Source organism: Mizuhopecten yessoensis, unplaced genomic scaffold (genome assembly GCF_002113885.1).
Source record: "Mizuhopecten yessoensis strain PY_sf001 unplaced genomic scaffold, ASM211388v2 scaffold1095, whole genome shotgun sequence".
In the NCBI taxonomy this organism is placed as follows: domain Eukaryota; kingdom Metazoa; phylum Mollusca; class Bivalvia; order Pectinida; family Pectinidae; genus Mizuhopecten; species Mizuhopecten yessoensis.
In genome coordinates this window covers 85,271-109,443 of record NW_018403875.1, presented here as the reverse complement: position 1 = coordinate 109,443, position 24,173 = coordinate 85,271, and positions in this window count along the sequence as shown.

Genomic DNA, 24,173 nt, shown 5'->3' with positions numbered 1-24,173 from the left:
TCAATAGGTTTACATAAATAGTACTGTAAACAAAAAGTATCGACTAAATGTTGATATAAGTAACCACGTGATACTTGACTAATTTTGAATAACAATTCATGCTTGTATACATCATTGAATCTGTATTCTATTATTTTTAATGTACAATTTCCCATCTCACTACCATATTATAAGTACGCTAACCCTAATTTGTCTAATTCAGTTAAGATATTAACTATCCAATCATCGTTCGACTGAATTCTTTTTTATAAGCAGGATTTTAAGACACAATTTTTTGTATTTTTCAACTTCAACCAATACTTCAAAATTTTCTTTTTTCTTTCAATATATAAAGGTAACCGTCCTAGTTGAAAATACACAAAATCATATTCTGCATATTTCTTGACTTCAAGTAGTTTTTTACCAAAATTTGTGTGTACTTTTTCCACCCCATATTTCATTTGCATATCCTAAAACACTGCGAAATATCTATAAAATTGTTTCGGATTGTTTCGGCGTATCGAGTCCAACATACATGTATCACATTCGTGTCTACAAACGTTATTTCTCAAACAACGTATTGAATTCACTTGATCAAACGGTTTCCATTTACCATTAGATGACAAGTGTATCATAAAGTGTTTCACTGTAAACAGTTAAACTATTTTGAATAAACATATCATATTGTTTTATATAATATGGACACCTATTCAGAATTATTTGACGGAGTGTAACTGATGGTCAATCAACACTTTCCGTTGTAATCACAACCTGGTTTCACAAACTTATGAAAGCATGAAATATGTAATTTTGTACCAGAATAAAGAGCATTAGAAACACGACAATACAAGGTACCGAGGAGGCATTAAAATAGGGGAAAGAAAACAACAGATACCGAGGAGACATTAAAGTAGAGGAAAGAAAACAACCAATACCGAGGAGTCATTAAAGTAGAGGAAAGAAAACAACAGATACCGAGAAAATATTAAAGTAGAGAAAAGAAAACAACAGATACCAATGAGACATTCAAGTAGAGGAAATAAAACATCAGATGAAAAGGAAACATTAAAGTAGAGGAAATAAAACAACAGATACCGAGGAAACATTAAAGTAGAGGAAAGAAAACAATCGATACCAAGGAAACATTAAAGTAGAGGAAAGAAAACAACAGATACCGAGGAAACATTAAAGTAGAGGAAAGAAAACAACCGATACCGAGGAGACATTAAAGTAGAGGAAAGAAAACAACAGATACCGAGGAGACATTAAAGTAGAGGAAAGAAAAAAACCGATACCGATGAAACATTAAATTAGAGGAAAGAAAACAACAGATACCGAGGAGACATTAAAGTAGAGGAAAGAAAACAACAACAGGTAGTGCGTTTACATCAAAACATGACGACACAACAACAGGTAGTGCGGTAACATCAAATCATGACGACACAACAGCAGAAAGTGCGGTAGCATCGAAACATGACGACACAACAACAGGTACTGCGGTAACATCAAAACATGACGACACAACAACAGGTAGTGCGGTAACATCAAAACATGACGACACAACACAGGTAGTGTGGTAACATCAAAACATGACGACACAACAACAGGTACTCTGGTAACATCAAAACATGACGACACAACAACAGGTAGTGCGGTAACATCAAAACATGACGACACAACAACAGGTAGTGCGGTAACATCAAAACATGACGACACAACAACAGGTGCTGCGGTAACATGAAAACAAAAAACAGCAAAACAAAGGAAAACACAACAACTCAACAACAGGAACTGCGGAGACATCAAACACCACGTTGATAAAGTTTTGGAGAGATATTCAAATTAATGCCTTCCTGGTTGGAACATGAACAAATGAAATATTTATTACAAAATCTTCTATCAAATTTCTGCATAATGATTTCCAAATGCGTTCCATTGTTTTACGTTGTAGTACAATATTCTGTACAATGTTATCATATATTTACTTTGTATAAAGACATCATTATCAATCATGATCGTACCACCATTTGCTTTTGAATTACACCGTGTCTTTATATTTACACGATTTAATTTGTCCATGAATAGGAAATTGCATATCATTAAATCGATTTCATTCTTGCTGTCTTCTGGAACACCTCTTGCTTCAATTTCAAACCTTATCATAGATAATTTGATAATAAGTACCTTCACTTAAGGAGTTTTTTTTCATACATGGAAGCGTTTCTTGATTTTTTTAAATGTTTTCTTTCTATTTGTTGTCTATGTGTAAAATGTATCCAAGATGGATTCCTAGAGTTTTCTTTGAGCTTTAGTCAATGAGATTTGATTAAAAATAAGAGTATTTATTTTTCCATTTCTCGAGGTAAATAGCTTCTGTTTCATCAAAATTTATTTTCGAGCCTTCTGCTTTTTCATATATTTTGATTCCTCTGTCTTGTGCTGAAGATCATTAGCAAACCTATTAAGCTTTACTTCGGAAGCATGTTGATTTGGTAGTTTAAATACTTTTATGTCTAAGTTAGCCCGAATAGTACAAACATGCTGTTCTATAAATGATTGGCTGTGGAACACCAAATCAGAGGAAAGACAAAAACAGGTACTGAGGAAACATCAAAACAAGGGAAAGACAACAACAGGTCCTGAGGAAATATCCAAACAAGGGTAAAACAACAACAGGTACTGAGGAACTATCCAAACTAGAGAAAGACAATAACAGGTACTGAAGAAAGTTTCAAACAAGGAAAAAAAACAGGAACGAGAAAACATGAATAAGATGAAAGACAACAACAGGTATTGAGGAAACGTGTATAAAGATATAAAGACAACAGCAGTTATTGAGGAAAAATCAATACAAGGGAAAGACAACAACAGGTATTGAGGAAAGATCAAAACAAAGTAAGACAACAACAGGTACTGAGGGGGAAAGATCAAATCAAAGGAAAGACAAAAACAGGTAGCCTACTGAGGAAATATCCAAACAAGGGAAAGAAAACATCAGGTATTGAGGAACTATTAAAACAAGGGAAAGACAACAACAGGTACTGAGGGGGAAAGATCAAATCAAAGGAAGGACAAAAACAGGTACTGAGGAAATATCCAAACAAGGAAAATACAACAACAGCTTATGAGGAAATATCCAAACAAGGGTAAAACAACAACAGGTACTGACGAAATATCCAAACAGGGGAAAGACAGCAACAGGTACTGACGAAATATCCAAACAAGGGAAAGACAACAACAGGTACTGACGAAATATCCAAACAAGGGACAGACAACAACAGGTACTGAGGAAATATCCAAACAAGAGAAAGACAACAACAGCTTATGAGGAAATATCCAACCAATGAGAAGACAACAACAGGTACTGAGGAAATATCCAAACAAGAGAAAGACAACAACAGCTTATGAGGATATATCCAACCAATGAGAAGACAACAACAGGTACTGAGGAAATATCCAAACAAGGGTAAAACAACAACAGATACTGACGAAATATCCAAACAATGGAAAGACAACAACAGGTACTGACGAAATATCCAAACAAGGGACAGACAACAACAGGTACTGAGGAAATATCCAAACTAGAGAAAGACAACAACAGCTTATGAGGAAACATCAAAACAAGGAAAAGACAACAACAGGTACTGAGGATATATCCAAACAAGGGAAAGACAACAACAGCTTATGAGGAAATATCAAAACAAGGGAAAGACAACAACGGCTCCTGACGAAATATCCAAACAAGGGAAAGACAACAACAGGTACTGACGAAATATCCAAGCAAGGGACAGACAACAACAGCTTATGAGGAAATATCCAAACGATGGAAAGACAACAACGGGTACTGAGAAAATATCCAAACAATGGATAGACAACAACGGCTAATGAGGAAATATCCAAACAAGGGTAAAACAACACCAGGTACTGAGGAAACATCAAAACAAGTCAAAGACAACAACAGGTACTGAGAAAATATCCAAACAAGGGAAAGACAACAACAGCTTATGAGGAAATATCCAAACGATGGAAAGACAACAACGGGTACTGAGAAAATATCCAAACAAGGGACAGACAACAACAGCTTATGAGAAAATATCCAAACAATGGAAAGACAACAACGGGTACTGAGAAAATATCCAAACAATGGACAGACAACAACGGCTAATGAGGAAATATCCAAACAAGGGTAAAACAACAACAGGTACTGAGGAAACATCAAAACAAGTCAAAGACAACAACAGGTACTGAGAAAATATCCAAACAAGGGAAAGACAACAACAGGTACTGACGAAATATCCAAACAAGGGACAGACAACAACAGCTTATGAGGAAATATCCAAACAAGGGAAAGACAACAACGGGTAGTGAGAAAATATCCAAACAAGGGAAAGACAACAACAGCTTATGAGGAAATACCCAAACAATGGAAAGACAACAACGGGGACTGAGAAAATATCCAAACAAGGGACAGACAACAACGGGAAGTGAGAAAATATCCAAACAAGGGAAAGACAACAACAGGTACTGACGAAATATCCAAACAAGGGACAGACAACAACAGGTACTGAGGAAATATCCAAACAAGGGAAAGACAATAACAGGTACTGAGGAAATATCCAAACAAGGGACAGACAACAACAGCTTATGAGGAAATACCCAAACAATGGAAAGACAACAACGGGTACTGAGAAAATATCCAAACAAGGGACAGACAACAACGGCTAATGAGGAAATATCCAAACAAGGGTAAAACAACAACAGGTACTGAGGAAACATCAAAACAAGTGAAAGACAACAACAGGTACTGAGGAAATATCAAAACAAGGGAAAGACAACAATGGCTAATGAGGAAATATCCAAACAAGGGTAAAACAACAACGGGTACTGAGGAAACATCAAAACAAGTGAAAGACAACAACAGGTACTGAGGAAACATAAATAACAAAAGGCCCGACGAGCCTGAATCGCTCACCTGGTATTAATCTCACACTTGTTATCCTAAAAGTGGACTAATATACAGCTACAGGTAACATATATGTGTTCGATTTATAAGAATCTATTATATGATTTAAACATAAGACGCCTGTGACCTTGAAAGTCGAACAAGCACATTTAGTTGCACAGATTTTGTAGCCTTCCGTCCCAGCATGCTTCTGGCCAAATATCATTACCCTGGACCTTTTGAATATTCAGAACAAGTCATTTAAAAATTTAAACATATTTGATCCCTGTGACCTTGAATATGAGCGAAGGTGATTCATTTGAACAAACTTGGTAGCTCTTCATCCCAGCATCTAACTGGAAAAATATCATATCCCTCGGCCTCTTGGTAAATCAGAAGAAGTCGTTTAAAGTCTTAAACATATTTGACCCCTGCGACCATGAATAAACTTGATAGCCCTTCATCTGAGGTTGATACTGGTCAAATATCATTATTCTAGGCCTCTTGGGTATTCAGGAGAAGTTGTTTAAAATTATTAAACATATTTGACCCCTGAAACTTTGAAAATGAATGAAGGTCATTCATTTGCACAAACTTGGTAGCCCTTCATCCTAGTATGTTACCGGCTAAATATCATTATCCTATACCTCGTGGGTATTTAGAAGTTTTTAAACATATTTGACCCACAGCATGTTCCTGGCAAAATATTATCATCCAAGACTGTTTGGTCATTGAGAAGAAGTAGTTTTAAAGCTTTTAAACATATTTGACCCCTGTGACCTTGAAAATATCTGAAGGTCATTTATTTGAACAAATTTGGTAGCCCTTCTTTCCAGCATGATACTGGCCAAATATCATTATTCTAGGCCTCTTGGGTATTCAGGAGAAGTTGTTTAAAGTTATTAAACATATTTGACCCCTGTAACCTTGAAAATGAATGAAGGTCATTCATTTGAACAAACCTGGTAGCCCTTCATCCAAGCATGATTCTGGCCAAATAGCATCACCCTAGGCCTCTTGGTTATTCAGAAGAAGTCGTTCAAAGATTTTAACATATTTGACCCTGTGACATTGAAAATAGATGAAGGTCATTCATTTGAACAACCATGGTAGCCCTTCATCCTTGCATGCTCCTGGCAATATATCATCATCCAAGGCTGTTTGGTTATTGAAAAGAAGTTGTGTTTACGGTTTTTAACATATTTGACCACTGAGACCTTGAAAATGGGTAAAGGTCATTCATTTGAACAAACTTGGTAGCCCTTCATCCTAGTATGTTACCGGCCAAATATCATGATCCTATACTTGCTGGGTATTCAGAAGAAGTTATTTAAAGTTTTTTAATATATTTAACCCCTGTGACCTTGAATATGGGTGAAAGTCATTTGTTTGAACACACTTGGTAGCCTTTCATTCCAGCATGCTCCTGGCAAAATATTATCATCCAAGACTGTTTGGTTATTGAGAAGAAGTAGTTTTAAAGCTTTTAAACATATTTGACCCCTGTGACCTTGAAAATGTCTGAAGTTCATTTATTTGAACACGTTTGGTAGCCCTTCATTTCAGCATGTTACTGACCAAATGGCATCACCCTAGGCCTCTTGGTTATTCAGAAGAAGTCGTTTAAAGATTTTAACATATTTGACCCCTGTAACCTTGAAAATGAATGAAGGTTATTCATTTGAACAAACTTGGTAGCCCTTGATTCCAGCATGCTACTTGCCCAATATCATCAGCCTAGGCCTTTTGTTACTGAAAAGAATTTTAAAGTAAAAAGTTGACGCCAAACAGACGAACGACGGACGCCGCACCATGGCTAAAAATTAAAGAAAACAACAGGTATTGAGGAAATATCCAAACAAGGAAAAGACAACAACAGGTACTGAGGAAATATGAATTAAAAGGTTAGACAACTACCTGAGGTGACAGCAAAACAAATGAGAGATAACACCTAAAATTGAGTTGGGCACACACAAAACCTTGTCGATGGTCCGTATCTCCTAGTGTGGTACACAGGTGCGGAGGAACCAGCCGGTGTTCGCTCGTTGGTTTATCAGTCAGAGTATCGCTAGAAAAGTGTTTCCTTTTGATGGCAACACAATCCAAGGCTATGTTTACTGTGTCGAATACCCATCTTGGTCCCAGCATGTATCAGGGGACTGATAAATTTCCAATTAACATATCTTCACATACACTGCATCATTAAAATGCAATAAAATACAAAACTTAAAACCAATCGATACACTATTAGTCTACAATTTATCTCGAGAAGACTAAAGTTTGCGAAACGATACTCCACACATTAAATGGCCGTGATCTATGTCCGCCACAAATGGTGCTCGTAAATTTGAGCGCAGGTTGTCTCACCATACCCTCTTCTTTATCTGTAAATACGCTTAAAGTCTGGCCAATATCTCCTTATCCAATGGTAAACTGAAAGGTTGTTGCGAGACTTGAGATATGATTAATCATACTGATGTGATTTAATATAATATAAACGCCACTTAAAACCAATGAATGTGTTTACAAGTTAACATCATGAAAGCAGTTTCGTCCCAAAATGTCAAGTATCAAGTGTCGGGTTTAGCGAATTGTTTGCAAGATTTAATAATGAACAAGAGTTTATCTTATACCGCAGTAAAACACATTCGCAGCAACCACACTGTATATGTGAATTCTTGCTAGGAAGTTTTTGTGTTTGTGTTCCTTGACGAAGGATTTTCTCAAGACCATTAACAGCTTCCTTACATCTTTGGGATGCTATAAAAGTGTTTTACAAAAGTTAACTTACAAATTTTAACTTAGTATGATAGATGTCATTACTCAGAATTATCTGTATTTACGAGTAGTCTTAATAGCCTCAACAACAATATATATATAACAAATTAAATCGTCTGTTGCAAATTATAGGGCTCTCCAAGTAACTTGGGGTTTATTTTGATGCCATAATAAATACAAATACACGGAATAAATACGTTAAAAAGAAGACGTCAAAAAAATACCATAGCTCAGTACTAAAACAATATCGATAATGAATAATTACATGGAAAAGGAACGTGATTTTTTGTGTAAACAATTGAAATGTGCTGAAATCTCACCATTATATAACTTTTAAAGACAGACTGATTTACGCAAAGACAAATATATATACATATATATAAATTGTGGCTAGATGACTCTAAAGCCTAAACACTTTTAATGGATATTTTTCCTTTAAAGATGGGTTCTCATTATTCACTATTCGAATTATATAGTTTATATTGAGAAGGAGCTCTGGCTATATTTGAACTTCTGGTAAATACCACGTATAGCATTACTGAGAGTAAGGCCCTCAGGTAAATACCATGTATAGCATTACTGAGAGTAAGGCCCTCTGGCAAATACCACGTATAGCATTACTGAGAGTAAGCCCTCTGGTAAATACCACGTATAGCATTACTGATAGTAAGGCCCTCAGGTAAATACCACGTATAGCATTACTGAGGGTAAGGCCCTCAGGTAAATACCACGTAAAGCATTACTGAAAGTAGGCCCTCTGGTAAATACCACGTATAGCATTACTGATAGTAAGGCCCTCAGGTAAATACCACGTATAGGATTACTGAGAGTAAGGCCCTCAGGAAAATACCACGTATAGCATTACTGAGAGCAAGGACCTCTAGTTAATACCACGTATAGCATTACTGAGAGTAAGCCCTCTGGTAAATACCACGTATAGCATTACTGATAGTAAGGCCCTCAGGTAAATACCACGTATAGCATTACTGAGAGTAAGCCCCTCAGGTAAATACCACGTATAGCATTACTGAGAGTAAGGCCCTCAGGTAAATACCACGTATAGCATTACTGAGAGCAAGGCCCTCTAGTTAATACCACGTATAGCATTACTGAGAGTAGGCCCTCTGGTAAATACCACGTATAGCATTACAGAGAGTAAGAACCTCTGGTAAATACCACGTATAGCATTACTGAGAGTAAGCCCCTCAGGTAAATACCACGTATAGCATTACTGAGAGGAAGGCCCTCAGGTAAATACCACGTATAGCATTACTGAGAGTAAGGCCCTCAGGTAAATACCACGTATAGCATTACTGAGGGTAAGGCCCTCAGGTAAATACCACGTAAAGCATTACTGAAAGTAGGCCCTCTGGTAAATACCACGTATAGCATTACAGAGAGTAAGGCCCTCAGGTAAATACCACGTATAGCATTACCGAGAGTAAGGCCCTCTGGTAAATACCACGTATAGCATTACTGAGAGCAAGGCCCTCTGGTTAATACCACGTATAGCATTACTGAGAGTAGGCCCTCTGGTAAATACCACGTATAGCATTACAGAGAGTAAGAACCTCTGGTAAATACCACGTTTAGCATTACTGAGAGTAAGGCCCTCTGGTAAATACCACGTATAGCATTACTGAGAGTAAGGCCCTCTGGTAAATACCACGTATAGCAATACTGAGAGTAAGGCCCTCTGGTAAATACCGGGTATAGCATTACTGAGAGTAAGGCCCTCTGGTAAATACCACGTATAGCGTTACTGAGAGCAAGGCCCTCTGGTTAATACCACGTATAGCATTACTGAGAGTAAGGCCTTCTGGTAAATACCACGTATAGCATTACTGAGAGTAATATATATCTGGTAAATACCATGTATAGCATTACTGAGAGTAAGGCCCTCTGGTAAATCCCACGTATAGCATTACTGAGAGTAATATATATCTGGTAAATACCATGTATAGCATTACTGCGAGTAAGGCCCTCTGGTAAATACCACGTATAGCATAACTGAGAGTAAGGCCCTCAGGTAAATACCACGTATAGCATTACTGAGAGTAAGAACCTCTGGTAAATACCACGTATAGCAATACTGAGAGTAAGAACCTCTGGTAAATACCACGTATAGCATTACTGAGAGCAAGGCCCTCTGGTTAATACCACGTATAGCATTACTGAGAGTAATATATATCTGGTAAATACCATGTATAGCATTACTGCGAGTAAGGCCCTCTGGTAAATACCACGTATAGAATTACTGAGAGTAAGGCCCTCAGGTAAATTCCACGTATAGCATTACTGAGAGTAAGGCCCTCAGGGAAATACCACGTATAGCATTACTGAGAGTAAGGCCCTCAGGTAAATACCACGTATAGCATTACTGAGAGTAAGGCCCTCTGGTGAATACCACGTATAGCATTACTGAGAGTAAGGCCCTGGTGAAGAGCTGTGATAAAATGAGTGTTTAGACAGAGAGGTTGTCACGCTGTTTAGTACAGGTGTACATTTCCCCGGTAAATCGTACCTAAACAGCATTTACAAGGATATACGATTGAGTACTATGTATTCTGTTTCAATGTTTAAGAAGTAGAAAAATGTGCTGTTTATCTTGAGCAGATTTGTGTATACATGTACATATATACGGAGATGTCCCTAGTAGTTTTGCTTTCGGGTTTTTTTTTAACGTTTACTTACAGATCAGAACGTAATGTACTTATGTAAGTGCACTGTAAGCGCTCTCTTCCGATTAATTTTAATCCATGATACCGGTTTTATCTTAATTCAAATTTGAATACCTACATGGAGCAAAGATTATCGCAAACCAAGTAAATCATGTTTTGTTCCAATAAATTAAACATTCCATTAGGACCTAACTCTTAATAACTTGTTGATAATGTTTTTTACTTTTAGAATAATGATCATGTTAAAAACAAAAAAATATCAAATTCTACGGATTTCAATTTATTTTGAAGCTTGATAGATTTAATTAAGACAAGTTACGTTTCAACTTTGGTTAAATGTAATAATAAAGAAAAGGTACGTTTGATTAGTTTTACATTTTTTGTTTGTTTGTTTGTAAAAAGTAATAATCATTAACATGAAAAGACAAAGCCTAAAAAGAGCATAGATTTGTTAAATTCTGATATTTACTTATTCAGTATAAGATAATACTTATTCAGAACTAGATACAATAAACTCTATTTAAAGTCGGAATTCGCGGAATAACAATAAAACACAAACTCTAATGAGATGTTAAGACCGACATAACAATTAGAGGAGACGGGAACAAGTTCGGCCTATTGTATTAAGGCAGTCGTTCTGGGCAGTATATGGTGGCACATCGTTTTTCGAAGAATTATTTCCGGAAGATTTGATGGCCGAACGAGCCTAGCCATGGGATAAGTTTGGACAGACAGTCGGGTAAGTTCGGTCTACGTTGAAATCAGCGTCATAAAGCATACAACGTCATATTTTCCCGTCGATTTGACGACTTTTTATGTGTTGCATGGGCCGAACTTTGCACCGGTATCATTGGCCAAACCTTTCCGGGCCCAACTTTGCCCCGGTATCATAGGCCAAACCTGTCCGGGCCAAACCTGTCCGGGCCCAACTTTGCCCCGGTATCATAGGCCAAACCTGTCCGGGCGGAACTTTGCCCCGGTATCATAGGCCAAACCTGTCCGGGCCCAACTTTCACCCGGTATCATAGGCCAAACCTGTCCGGGCCCAACTTGCCCCCGGTATCATAGGCCAAACCTGTCCGGGCCCACCTTGCCCCCGGTATCATAGGCCAAACCTGTCCGGGCCCAACTTGGCCCCGGTATCATAGGCCAAACCTGTCCGGGCCAAACCTGTCCGGGCCAAACCTGTCTGGGCCCAACTTGAATTAATATTTCAATAAATCATCACATGTATATTACAGCAATACGATAGTAAGTGCTTAGCTTGGCTTTTATGTATATCATTTGAAACCGTCAATGTGTTACACGTTTTGCCGTAAATAAGTTGCAATTTCGTTTTTAGTCTTAACATAATTGATTTATGCATCACCAGTCATCAAGGAAACAATTGATAATGCATTTATGTCGAATCAGCAATGACTTTTTCCAGACCACCAACACGAGTTTTAACGCCATTTTTCAACAAAGTTATTATTTTTCACGCCACATGCCGATTTGTTACTAGTTACGGACAGAAAACGTTGACTTTTATTTGACAGATTAACCTTTCAAATCTCAATGATAACACGAAATTCAACATGATATTTCAGGATGAACAGGAATTTAGACTATGTATCGATATAACGACCAACTCTGTAACGTTTAAGTATTATAATGTTCTCTTTTTTCCATTTTGTTTTTAAACTTATATCTTTCTACATTAACATCGATATATCATCAAATATGTAATATTAACTTTATCTATTTTACAGCACTTCGAGGAGTGTCTAACTTTCGATATGCAAGAAAACTGAAATATCTATAAAAAAACAACATATGGTCGGGCAGGTGACGGGGGTAGAATTCCGGCCATGTTGGTGAAGACGAGCGCACTATCCATAGCGCCCCCCCCCCCCCCCCCCCCCCCCCCCCAACCAACCATATAAGCTACACACACGACAAATCTCTACTTTAAATGATGTTTCGCCGACTTTAAATAATGTCAGAGATTAGTAAAAGCTACGCTCTTTCAGGCTTTCCGTTTTCATATTAAAATGTATACAATTATACAAATTAATGCTATTGTATAAATCATAACTATTTCATGGTACAATGCTTATAAATGATAATCTTTATAAAGTGTATAAATTGACAAAAATAATAGATCGTCCCCATTAGCAGCTAGCTCACTGGCGTCTTCACATCTTCAGTGGTTCATTAACTTCACATCTTCATAGGTTCATTAACTTCACATCTTCATAGGTTCATTAACCAGCATCTATAAACATTATTGATAGTCCGTAAGCAGCTGACATTTATCATGAAAGTCAAGATATTCGGAGAAAGGTCTGAAATTCCGAATCAACTGCAACATATAAACACCGTAGGTGCGAGAGGGGATGTTGCTATCAAGAAAGGGAAAATGAACGATCGGAAAGTAGAAAAGCGATGTTGACCTGCCACTCCCGAACACCCGCACGAGAAGTCAGTAATACCATTCGGTAACCTCAACTTGAAATATCGACAGGGAATTTCCTTGGCGAGAGATATTTTGGCCAATCAGAAAGCAGAAGCTATACAGATGTCCGATTGTTGGGAGGAATCAACTTCAATGTTCGGAAGTGTAGCGGATGATTTCCTCCATCAGATCTTCATTTACATGATTTAGAATGTACTTAAACGTAATCGGATCGGCCTACAACAGCGGGAGTAACAGAGAAAGGACACCACCAGATTGTCAAAATTTGTTCAAAAACTGTAAATTATGAAAACATTTTTTGTAGGTCATGTGTTATATAACAAACAAATTCTTTACATTATTTGGTTAACCTGAGTATATTTATCAAAAACTTAATTCGTTTTACAACAATTATGAAACAAGTTATTTCAACTTATATTACTTATTTTTGTTAGCCCGGATATCAGTGCGCCAGTGGTCTTAATGTGGGGGAAACCGGAGTACCCGGAGAAACCCCACGTGGTCGGGTAGGTTACCCGTCCTTTTTCACGTCCGTATTTGTTGACCCTCGACAGATGATCCTCGACTTTCGGGAAAAGTCAAGAACTGTTTAATGACGTCAAAAGATGAGAGCAACAAAGATGATGTTTTAATACTTATTTCATTAGTTACAGGAAAGAGCATAGCAACAAACTTGCAACACACATTGGTATTATATATGCATGCAGCAATATGAACTATTAGAACAACTCTAAGGAGATATCTTTATCGCTATTACCACCCGAGTGTCAATAAGCCATTGCCGCGCGGCCTCTTCTGGCCACCTAGCCATATGCCTTTTTATCATCACCCATTACATGTTAACACCTACTCATACCATTGAGTCTCTAAAACCCTAGTTGTTGTTCCTCTTAGCTATTAGCCATTATTGCCCTGTTCATTAGCCTCCTAACTAATAACCCCCTACTTAATAGCCCCTTTCCCATTATCTCCCCCCCCCCACACCCGCAAGCTTTAATACGCACAACAATGCGCCTCCTCTCCATTAGTTCCTGACTGTTAGCCCATTATTTTTAGCCTCTTAGTTGTCACCCCTTACCTGTAAATCCTTTACCATTACTGCCTCACATTAACACTAATATTGACGTGCTTCCTACCTGTTAGCCCTCCGACTATTAGCCCACTTCCTGATAACCCCCTCATTGTTGCCCCCTAGCTGTTAGCTCCATCCTAATTACCTCCTTCTTGTTACCGTCTCTTAGTTGAAGCCCCCACCTGCAAGCCCCTGTATGTGTTAACCCCTGTTACTATTAACCCCCTAACCTAATAACCACATTCCTTTTCTGACAGCTCCGCAATAGCCACTGAACCCATTGGCCCTCCTATGTTTTAGCCCGCTGCCCATTATCTTTCTCATCATCGCCCCCGAAAGCTTTAACACCCATAGCAATGGGCCTCTTCTCCATTAGCCCTTTACTTTTTAGCCTTCTATTTGTAGCCCCCTACCTGTAAACCCCTAACCATTACTGCCTCACATTAACACTCATATTTATGTGCTTCCTACCTGTTAGTCCTTTAGCTATTAGCCCACGTCCTGATAACCCCCTTATTGCCCCTCGTAGCCATTAGCTCCATCATATTAACCTCCTTCTTGTTAACACCCCCTCTTAGTTGTAGCCCTTACCTTTGAGCCCCAATACCTGTTATCCCCTATTTGATGCCAACTACTAAATGTTTGCCCCCCCCCCTCCCTTCTTGTTCGCCCTTACGCATATTGTAGTTTCATCAGTGCTTGTGTTAATGTCGTCATATGGTGGTGTGATTCCTGGTATGCATCTCTCCTAGCAATGGTGTTCTCTAACAAGTGGTGGTGTCCCCACTGGTGACGGTGTCAGATCCTTTCAGGTGTTTTTGTCCTTCCTAGTGTTTGTGTCAATCCTGGTTGTTGAATTCCTTAGTTTTTGGTGTTGGTGGTGTCCATCCTGCTGTTGTCTTCATTCCTTGTGGTTTTGTCGGTACTTGTTGTAATATTCCTCCATGTGATGGTGTTGTTCCTGGTGATTGCATCACTCCTGGTATAGAATGGTGTTCTTACCAGAAGTGGTGTCATTTGAGGTGGTGGGGTCCCCTCTTCTGCTATTTTCAGTCCTGTTGTAGGACCCCAACAGGACTGATGCCGTCACTAGGACGAACAACACCACCAGGAAGGATGTCATCAACAGGATTGATACAGTATAACCCCACCATGAGAGATTCCACCGTCACTAGGACTGATACAGTATAACCCCACCATGAGAGATTCCACCGTCACCAGGACCGATACAGTATAACCCCACCATGAGAGATTCCACCATCAACAGGATTGATACAGTATAACCCCACCATGAGAGATTCCACCGTCCCCAGGACTGATACAGTATAACCCCACCATGAGAGATTCCACCGTCCCCAGGACTGATACAGTATAACCCCACCATGAGAGATTCCACCGTCCCCATGACTGATACAGTGTAACCCCACCATGAGAGATTCCCCAGGACTGATACAGTGTAACCCCACCATGAGAGATTCCACCGTCACCAGGACTGATACAGTATAACCCCACCATGAGAGATTAAACCGTCCCCAGGACTGATACAGTGTAACCCCACCATGAGAGATTACACCGTCCCCAGGACTGATACAGTATAACCCCACCATGAGAGATTACACCGTCCCTAGGACCGATACAGTATAACCCCACCATGAGAGATTCCACCGTCCCCAGGACTGATACAGTATAACCCCACCATGAGAGATTCCACCGTCCCCAGGACTGATACAGTATAACCCCACCATGAGAGATTACACCGTCCCCAGGAGCATCAACAGTGGCATCCCCCTGGTGACTTGACTTTACCCAACTTCAAGGTCAGAAATGTTTTTGCCAATAGTACTCAATAAAGGTGAGCAATACAGACCAACTTGTTTTTTTAGCTTGCCAGTTGAGCTTATGGTATGGTGTGATGTCCATCATCCATTCGTTGTCTGTCCATCGTCCGTCAACTTTTTCTTTGAACATCTTCAAATAAAGTTTCCTCAAATAAATTACCTTGACCTACTTTCAAGTTCACAGGGTTAAAAGTGTTATAAACGTTTAAACCATTTCTTTTGAATAACCAGGAGGCCCAGAATAATAATACTCCGCCAGTAGGTACCTGTCATAAAGTGTTACAAAATGTCCTCAAGTAAATGACCTTGACCCACTTCAAAGATCACAAGAGTCCAATGTGTTTAAAACCTGCTTAAATATCCTGGTGAGCGATACAGGCTCTCTGGGCCTCTTGTAATATATGTGGCATTAGATCAAGTTGATATATGTATTGGACATATCATGTGGTATGGGAATTGTCAATCCTCTTTTCCATCACACCTTTTTAAAGAGCAGGGGGCTTAAGTAAACCCCAGAGTTAACTCTGGTAACATGAATGTATTCCTCTAATTAAGTTGAGTATGGGTAGATATGGATAAAGAGTGGGGCTCTATACAAATGATTTTCCTGTATGTTTCCTTTTGGGCCCTGTCCCTTTGCCCCCGTAGCAACCAAATCCTACATTTATACAAAACTCAATCCTCTTAGCCCAAAGATTATCTAGACTAAATTTGGTTAAAATCGGTCTATTGGTACAGAAGAATTTAAAAATTCTTTATTACCCCTATTTGGCCCGCCCCTCTGCCTCAAAAGGTTTCCTAAAATGCTATGGGATAAAAGAGGTTAAAAACCCTCAATTGGTACAGAAGAAGAAGGATTTTGAAGTTTTACCTCTTTTTCTTGTATTTGGCCCCACCCCTTTGCCCTGAAGGAGTGTGGGAACACCCACTCGTTATATAAAATTAGGTCCTCTTTGTCCAATGATGCTCCTGACCAAATTTGTTCAAAATTAACTGAGTCCTTAAGGGCTATTAAAGGAAAAAGTCCTTTGGACCAGGTGAGCGAAACATTTAAAGTGTGCAAAAGTCAGATAATTAAATAGACAATCAATACTCAACTTATATATAATAGATCTTTGTTAGAACATTTTGTTACTCTACACCTAATGATTTTTTTTTTTCTAATAAATTAATTCATTCTCTCATGCTAACTTCAAAGTCGGTCTAGCTCATTCATTCGAATCCTGAACTTTCACACATTTCACCCTTGAACATTCTTTTGAACAGACTTTGTAGCCCTTAACCCTAGCATGCTACTTGCAAAATATTATTATCCTGGGTTTCTTAAATGTACAAAATATGCCCTTTAAATGTTTTAACACATTTGACTCTTGTGACCTTGACCGTTAAGGTCATTCATATGAAAAAGTTGGTAGCCCTTTATCCTAGCATGCTAAAGGTTTAATCGTATTCCTAGTCCTCTTGGTTATTTAGAAGAAGTTGTTCTAATGTTTAAACACATTTTGCCCATGTGACTTTAAAAGTGAGTCAAGGTCATTCCTGTGACTAGCTTGATATCAAAACATAGAAATAATTTGAGACCACCACCCTATTACAGTACATGTATATACAGTTGCTCAACATGAAGATTTCGATACACATATGCTACCAGGATTACATGGCCCTTTTCCTGTGATCGTCTTTGCATAACTACATAATCATACTTTTAATGAGAATACTTTGTCATGATTATTTTAATAGTTATGTATTTCTAGTATGTTGCTAAAAAGTGGAGCCTTCCTATTTATCATACCTGTATCATTATAACTCAACACTATGTGAAAGCCATGCGAATTCTAAGGAGAACTAAAACTTGATGTTTCATCCCAGATCTTTAACATGAAGTACAGAAGGCCTGTATCTCTCATCTGGTTATTTAGTCAGAATCCAAAATGTATCTGCTGAACCTTGAACATCAATAACCGAAGAAGTCAGAAAATGCGACAACAATATTCAGCTGATCAGAGCAATTGTATCCTTCAGGATTAAGTCTTAGATGCAAACTTTATCAACAGTAAATCCTAATAAAAGGAAGAGATATATTACTTCAACAAATAACCTACAGACATATTCTGACACAGTTTATTCTAGTTATTTTGGAAACAAGAAAATCAGTAAAATTGATGGATTTTGCTCCCTGAATAGGTCACTGAGACTGAGATAAAGTGTGACCTCACTGTGTTCTAGACCTTGGGTGTACAGACTCAAAGGGGTAAAATTACACATTGAGCTATATCTTCAGCAAGTCAGAAGTTTTATGGCCAAGACAATGTATTTAACATTTGAACTTCATGTGATCATGACTTTGGGCTGCAGACCCAATTATGGTTTGCGACACACTGTCTTGCCATCCTACATTTAATTCTAAAAATTCATTTATTATAGTGATCTTCCGCGATTCAGAAATGACGGTTAAGACAATGAATTTGATCGTTTGACCTCAATTTGACTTTGACCTTGGGCCTATGGACCCAATTGTGTTTGCCACACACCGCCTTGCCATTTTACATACTCCCTTAAGTCTTATTGATTTATCTTCAGCAAGCTAAAGTTATGACCCCCAACAATGAATTTGACCTTGGACCTGAATATAACTTTGACCCAATTAGTATTTGCAATACCCTTTCCTGCCATCCTACATGTACATACATGTATATCCCTTATATTGCATTGAGATATCTTCAGTGAGTAAGAAGTTATGGCCTGGACAACGAATTTGACCTAAGACCTCAATGTGACCTTAACCTAATGTACAGACTAAATTGTGGTTTGCAACAGACCATCTTGCAATCTTAAATTTATTCCTTTAATTTCATTGAGTTACCCTTAGTCAACAGTTTATCGTTATAAACACAAGCTAAATGTATCGTTAGTATCACAGCTAAGTGTATCGTTATTATGACACAGCTCAGTGTATAGTTATTTTCACAGCTTAGTGTATCGTTATTACATGTACCTCACATCAAAGTGTATCGTTATTATCACATGTAAGTGTATCGTTATTTACACAGCTAACTGTATCGTTATATCCACAGCTAAGTGTATCGTTATTATCACAGCTAACTGTATCGTTATATCCACAGCTAAGTGTATCGTTATTATCACACAGCTAGATGTATTGTAATTATCACACAGCTAAGTGTATCGTTATTATCACAGCTAAGTGTATTGTAATTACCACACATCTAAGTGTATCGTTATATCCACAGCTAAGTGTATTGTAATTAACACACAGCTAGGTGTATCGTTTTATCCACAGCTTAGTGTATCGTTATTATCACAGCTAAGTGTATTGTTATTATCACAGCTAAGTGTATTGTAATTACCACACAGCTAGGTGTATCGTTTTATCACAGCTTAGTGTATTGTAATTACCACACAGCTAAGTGTATCGTTATTATTACACAGCTAAATGTATCGTAGCTAAGTACATCGTGATTATCATAGCTAAGTGTATCGTTATTATCACAGCTAAGTGTACCGTTATATCCACATCTAAGTGTATCGTTATTATCACAGCTGAGTGTATCGTTATATCCACATCTAAGTGTATCGCTATTATCACAGCTAAGTGTATCGTTATATCCACGTCTAAGTGTATTGTTATTATCACAGCTAAGTGTATTGTAATTACCACACAGCTAAGTGTATCGTTATTAGCAAAGCTAAGTGTATCGTTGTTTACACAGCTAAGTGTAACGTTATTTACACAGCTAAGTGTATCGTTATTATCATAGATAAGTGTATCGTTATATCCACAGTTAAGTGTATCTTTATTATCACAGCTAAGTGTATTGTAATTACCACACAGCTAAGTGTATCGTTATTATTACACAGCTAAATGTATCGTAGAGTGTATCGTAATATCTACATCTAAGTGTATCGTTATTCTCACAGCTAAGTGTATCGTTATAATCACAGCTAAGTGTATCGTTAATATCACAGCAAAGTGTATCGTTAATATCACAGCAAAGTTTATCGTTATATCCACATCTAAGTGTATCGTTATTATCACAGCTAAGTGTATCGTTATTATCACAGCTTAGTGTATCGTTATTTACACATCTAAGTGTATCGTTATTATCACAGCTAAGTGTATCGTAATATCTACATCTAAGTGTATCGTTATTATCACAGCTAAGTGTATCGTTGTTTACACAGTTAAGTGTATCGTTATTATCACCGCTAAGTGTATTGTTATTATCACAGCTAAGTGCATTGTTATTATCACAGCTAAGTCTATTGTTATTATCACAGCTAAGTGCATTGTTATTATCACAGCTAAGTCTATTGTTATTATCACAGCTAAGTCTATTGTTATTATCACAGCTAAGTCTATTGTTATTATCACAGCTAAGTGTATCGTAATATCTACATCTAAGTGTATCGTTATATCCACATCTAGGTGTATCGTTTTATCACAGCTTAGTGTATTGTTATTACCACACAGCTAAGTGTATCGTTATTATTACAAAGCTAAATGTATCGTAGCTAAGTACACCGTTATTATCATAGCTAAGTGTATCGTTATTATCACAGCTAAGTGTATCGTTATTATCATAGCTAAGTGTATCGTTATATCCACAGTTAAGTGTATCGTTATTATCACAGCTAAGTGTATCGTTATTATCACAGCTAAGTGTATCGTTGTTTACACAGCTAAGTGTATCGTTATTTACACAGCTAAGTGTATCGTTATTATCATAGCTAAGTGTATCGTTATTTTCACAGCTAAGTGTATCGTTATTATCACAGCTAAGTGTATCGTTATATCCACAGCTAAGTGTATCGTTATTATCACAGCTAAGTGTATCGTTATTATCACAGCTAAGTGTATCGTTATTATCACAGCTAAGTGTATCGTTATTATCACAGCTAAGTGTATCGTTATTATCACAGCTAAGTGTATCGTTATTATCACAGCTAAGTGTATCGTTATTATCACAGCTAAGTGTATCGTTATTATCACAGCTAAGTGTATCGTTATTATCACAGCTAAGTGTATCGTTATTATCACAGCTAAGTGTATCGTTATTATCACAGCTAAGTGTATCGTTATTATCACAGCTAAGTGTATCGTTATTATCACAGCTAAGTGTATCGTTATTATCACAGCTAAGTGTATCGTTATTATCACAGCTAAGTGTATCGTTATTATCACAGCTAAGTGTATCGTTATTATCACAGCTAAGTGTATCGTTATTATCACAGCTAAGTGTATCGTTATATCCACATCTAAGTGTATCGTTATTATCACAGCTAAGTGTATCGTTATTTACACAGCTGAGTGTATTGTTGTTTACACAGCTTAGTGTATTTTAATTACCACACAGCTAAGTGTATTGTAATTTCCACACAGCTACGTGTATCGTTATTATCACAGCCAAGTGTATGGTAATTACCACACAGCTAGGTGTATCGTTCTTATCACAGCTAAGTGTATCGTTATTATCACAGCTAAGTGTATTGTCATTAAAACACAGCTAAGTGTATCGTTATTATTACACAGCTAAATGTATCGTAGCTAAGTGTATCGTTACTATCATAGCTAAGTTTATCGTTATTATCACAGCTAAGTGTATCGTTATATCCACAGTTAAGTGTATCGTTAGTATCACAGCTAAGTGTATCGTTATTATCACAGCTAAGTGTATCGTTGTTTACACAGCTAAGTGTATCGTTATTTACACAGCTAAGTGTATCGTTATTATCATAGCTAAGTGTATCGTTATATCCACAGTTAAGTGTATCGTTATTATCACAGCTAAGTGTATCGTTATTATCACAGCTAAGTGTATCGTTGTTTACACAGCTAAGTGTATCGTTATTTACACAGCTAAGTGTATCGTTATTATCATAGCTAAGTGTATCGTTATATCCACAGTTAAGTGTATCGTTATTATCACAGCTAAGTGTATCGTTATTATCACAGCTAAGTGTATCGTTGTTTACACAGCTAAGTGTATCGTTATTTACACAGCTAAGTGTATCGTTATTATCATAGCTAAGTGTATCGTTATATCCACAGTTAAGTGTATCGTTATTATCACAGCTAAGTGTATCGTTATTATCACAGCTAAGTGTATCGTTGTTTACACAGCTAAGTGTATCGTTATTTACACAGCTAAGTGTATCGTTATTATCATAGCTAAGTGTATCGTTATATCCACAGTTAAGTGTATCGTTATTATCACAGCTAAGTGTATCGTTATTATCACAGCTAAGTGTATCGTTGTTTACACAGCTAAGTGTATCGTTATTTACACAGCTAAGTGTATCGTTATTATCATAGCTAAGTGTATCGTTATATCCACAGTTAAGTGTATCGTTATTATCACAGCTAAGTGTATCGTTATTATCACAGCTAAGTGTATCGTTGTTTACACAGCTAAGTGTATCGTTATTTACACAGCTAAGTGTATCGTTATTATCATAGCTAAGTGTATCGTTATATCCACAGTTAAGTGTATCGTTATTATCACAGCTAAGTGTATCGTTATTATCACAGCTAAGTGTATCGTTGTTTACACAGCTAAGTGTATCGTTATTTACACAGCTAAGTGTATCGTTATTATCATAGCTAAGTGTATCGTTATATCCACAGTTAAGTGTATCGTTATTATCACAGCTAAGTGTATCGTTATTATCACAGCTAAGTGTATCGTTGTTTACACAGCTAAGTGTATCGTTATTTACACAGCTAAGTGTATCGTTATTATCATAGCTAAGTGTATCGTTATATCCACAGTTAAGTGTATCGTTATTATCACAGCTAAGTGTATCGTTATTATCACAGCTAAGTGTATCGTTGTTTACACAGCTAAGTGTATCGTTATTTACACAGCTAAGTGTATCGTTATTATCATAGCTAAGTGTATCGTTATATCCACAGTTAAGTGTATCGTTATTATCACAGCTAAGTGTATCGTTATTATCACAGCTAAGTGTATCGTTGTTTACACAGCTAAGTGTATCGTTATTTACACAGCTAAGTGTATCGTTATTATCATAGCTAAGTGTATCGTTATATCCACAGTTAAGTGTATCGTTATTATCACAGCTAAGTGTATCGTTATTATCACAGCTAAGTGTATCGTTGTTTACACAGCTAAGTGTATCGTTATTTACACAGCTAAGTGTATCGTTATTATCATAGCTAAGTGTATCGTTATATCCACAGTTAAGTGTATCGTTATTATCACAGCTAAGTGTATCGTTATTATCACAGCTAAGTGTATCGTTGTTTACACAGCTAAGTGTATCGTTATTTACACAGCTAAGTGTATCGTTATTATCATAGCTAAGTGTATCGTTATATCCACAGTTAAGTGTATCGTTATTATCACAGCTAAGTGTATCGTTATTATCACAGCTAAGTGTATCGTTGTTTACACAGCTAAGTGTATCGTTATTTACACAGCTAAGTGTATCGTTATTATCATAGCTAAGTGTATCGTTATATCCACAGTTAAGTGTATCGTTATTATCACAGCTAAGTGTATCGTTATTATCACAGCTAAGTGTATCGTTGTTTACACAGCTAAGTGTATCGTTATTTACACAGCTAAGTGTATCGTTATTATCATAGCTAAGTGTATCGTTATATCCACAGTTAAGTGTATCGTTATTATCACAGCTAAGTGTATCGTTATTATCACAGCTAAGTGTATCGTTGTTTACACAGCTAAGTGTATCGTTATTTACACAGCTAAGTGTATCGTTATTATCATAGCTAAGTGTATCGTTATATCCACAGTTAAGTGTATCGTTATTATCACAGCTAAGTGTATCGTTATTATCACAGCTAAGTGTATCGTTGTTTACACAGCTAAGTGTATCGTTATTTACACAGCTAAGTGTATCGTTATTATCATAGCTAAGTGTATCGTTATATCCACAGTTAAGTGTATCGTTATTATCACAGCTAAGTGTATCGTTATTATCACAGCTAAGTGTATCGTTGTTTACACAGCTAAGTGTATCGTTATTTACACAGCTAAGTGTATCGTTATTATCATAGCTAAGTGTATCGTTATATCCACAGTTAAGTGTATCGTTATTATCACAGCTAAGTGTATTGTAATTACCACACAGCTAAGTGTATCGTTATTATTACACAGCTAAATGTATCGTAGCTAAGTGTATCGTTATTATCATAGCTAAGTGTATCGTTATTAGCACAGCTAAGTGTATCGTTGTTTACACAGCCAAGTGTATCGGTATTTACACAGCTAAGTGTATCGTTATTATCATAGCTAAGTGTATCGTTATTATCACAGCTAAGTGTATCGTTATTATCACAGCTTAGTGTATCGTTATCATCACAGCTAAGTGTATCGTTATTTACACAGCTAAGTGTATCTTTATATCCACAGCTAAGTGTATC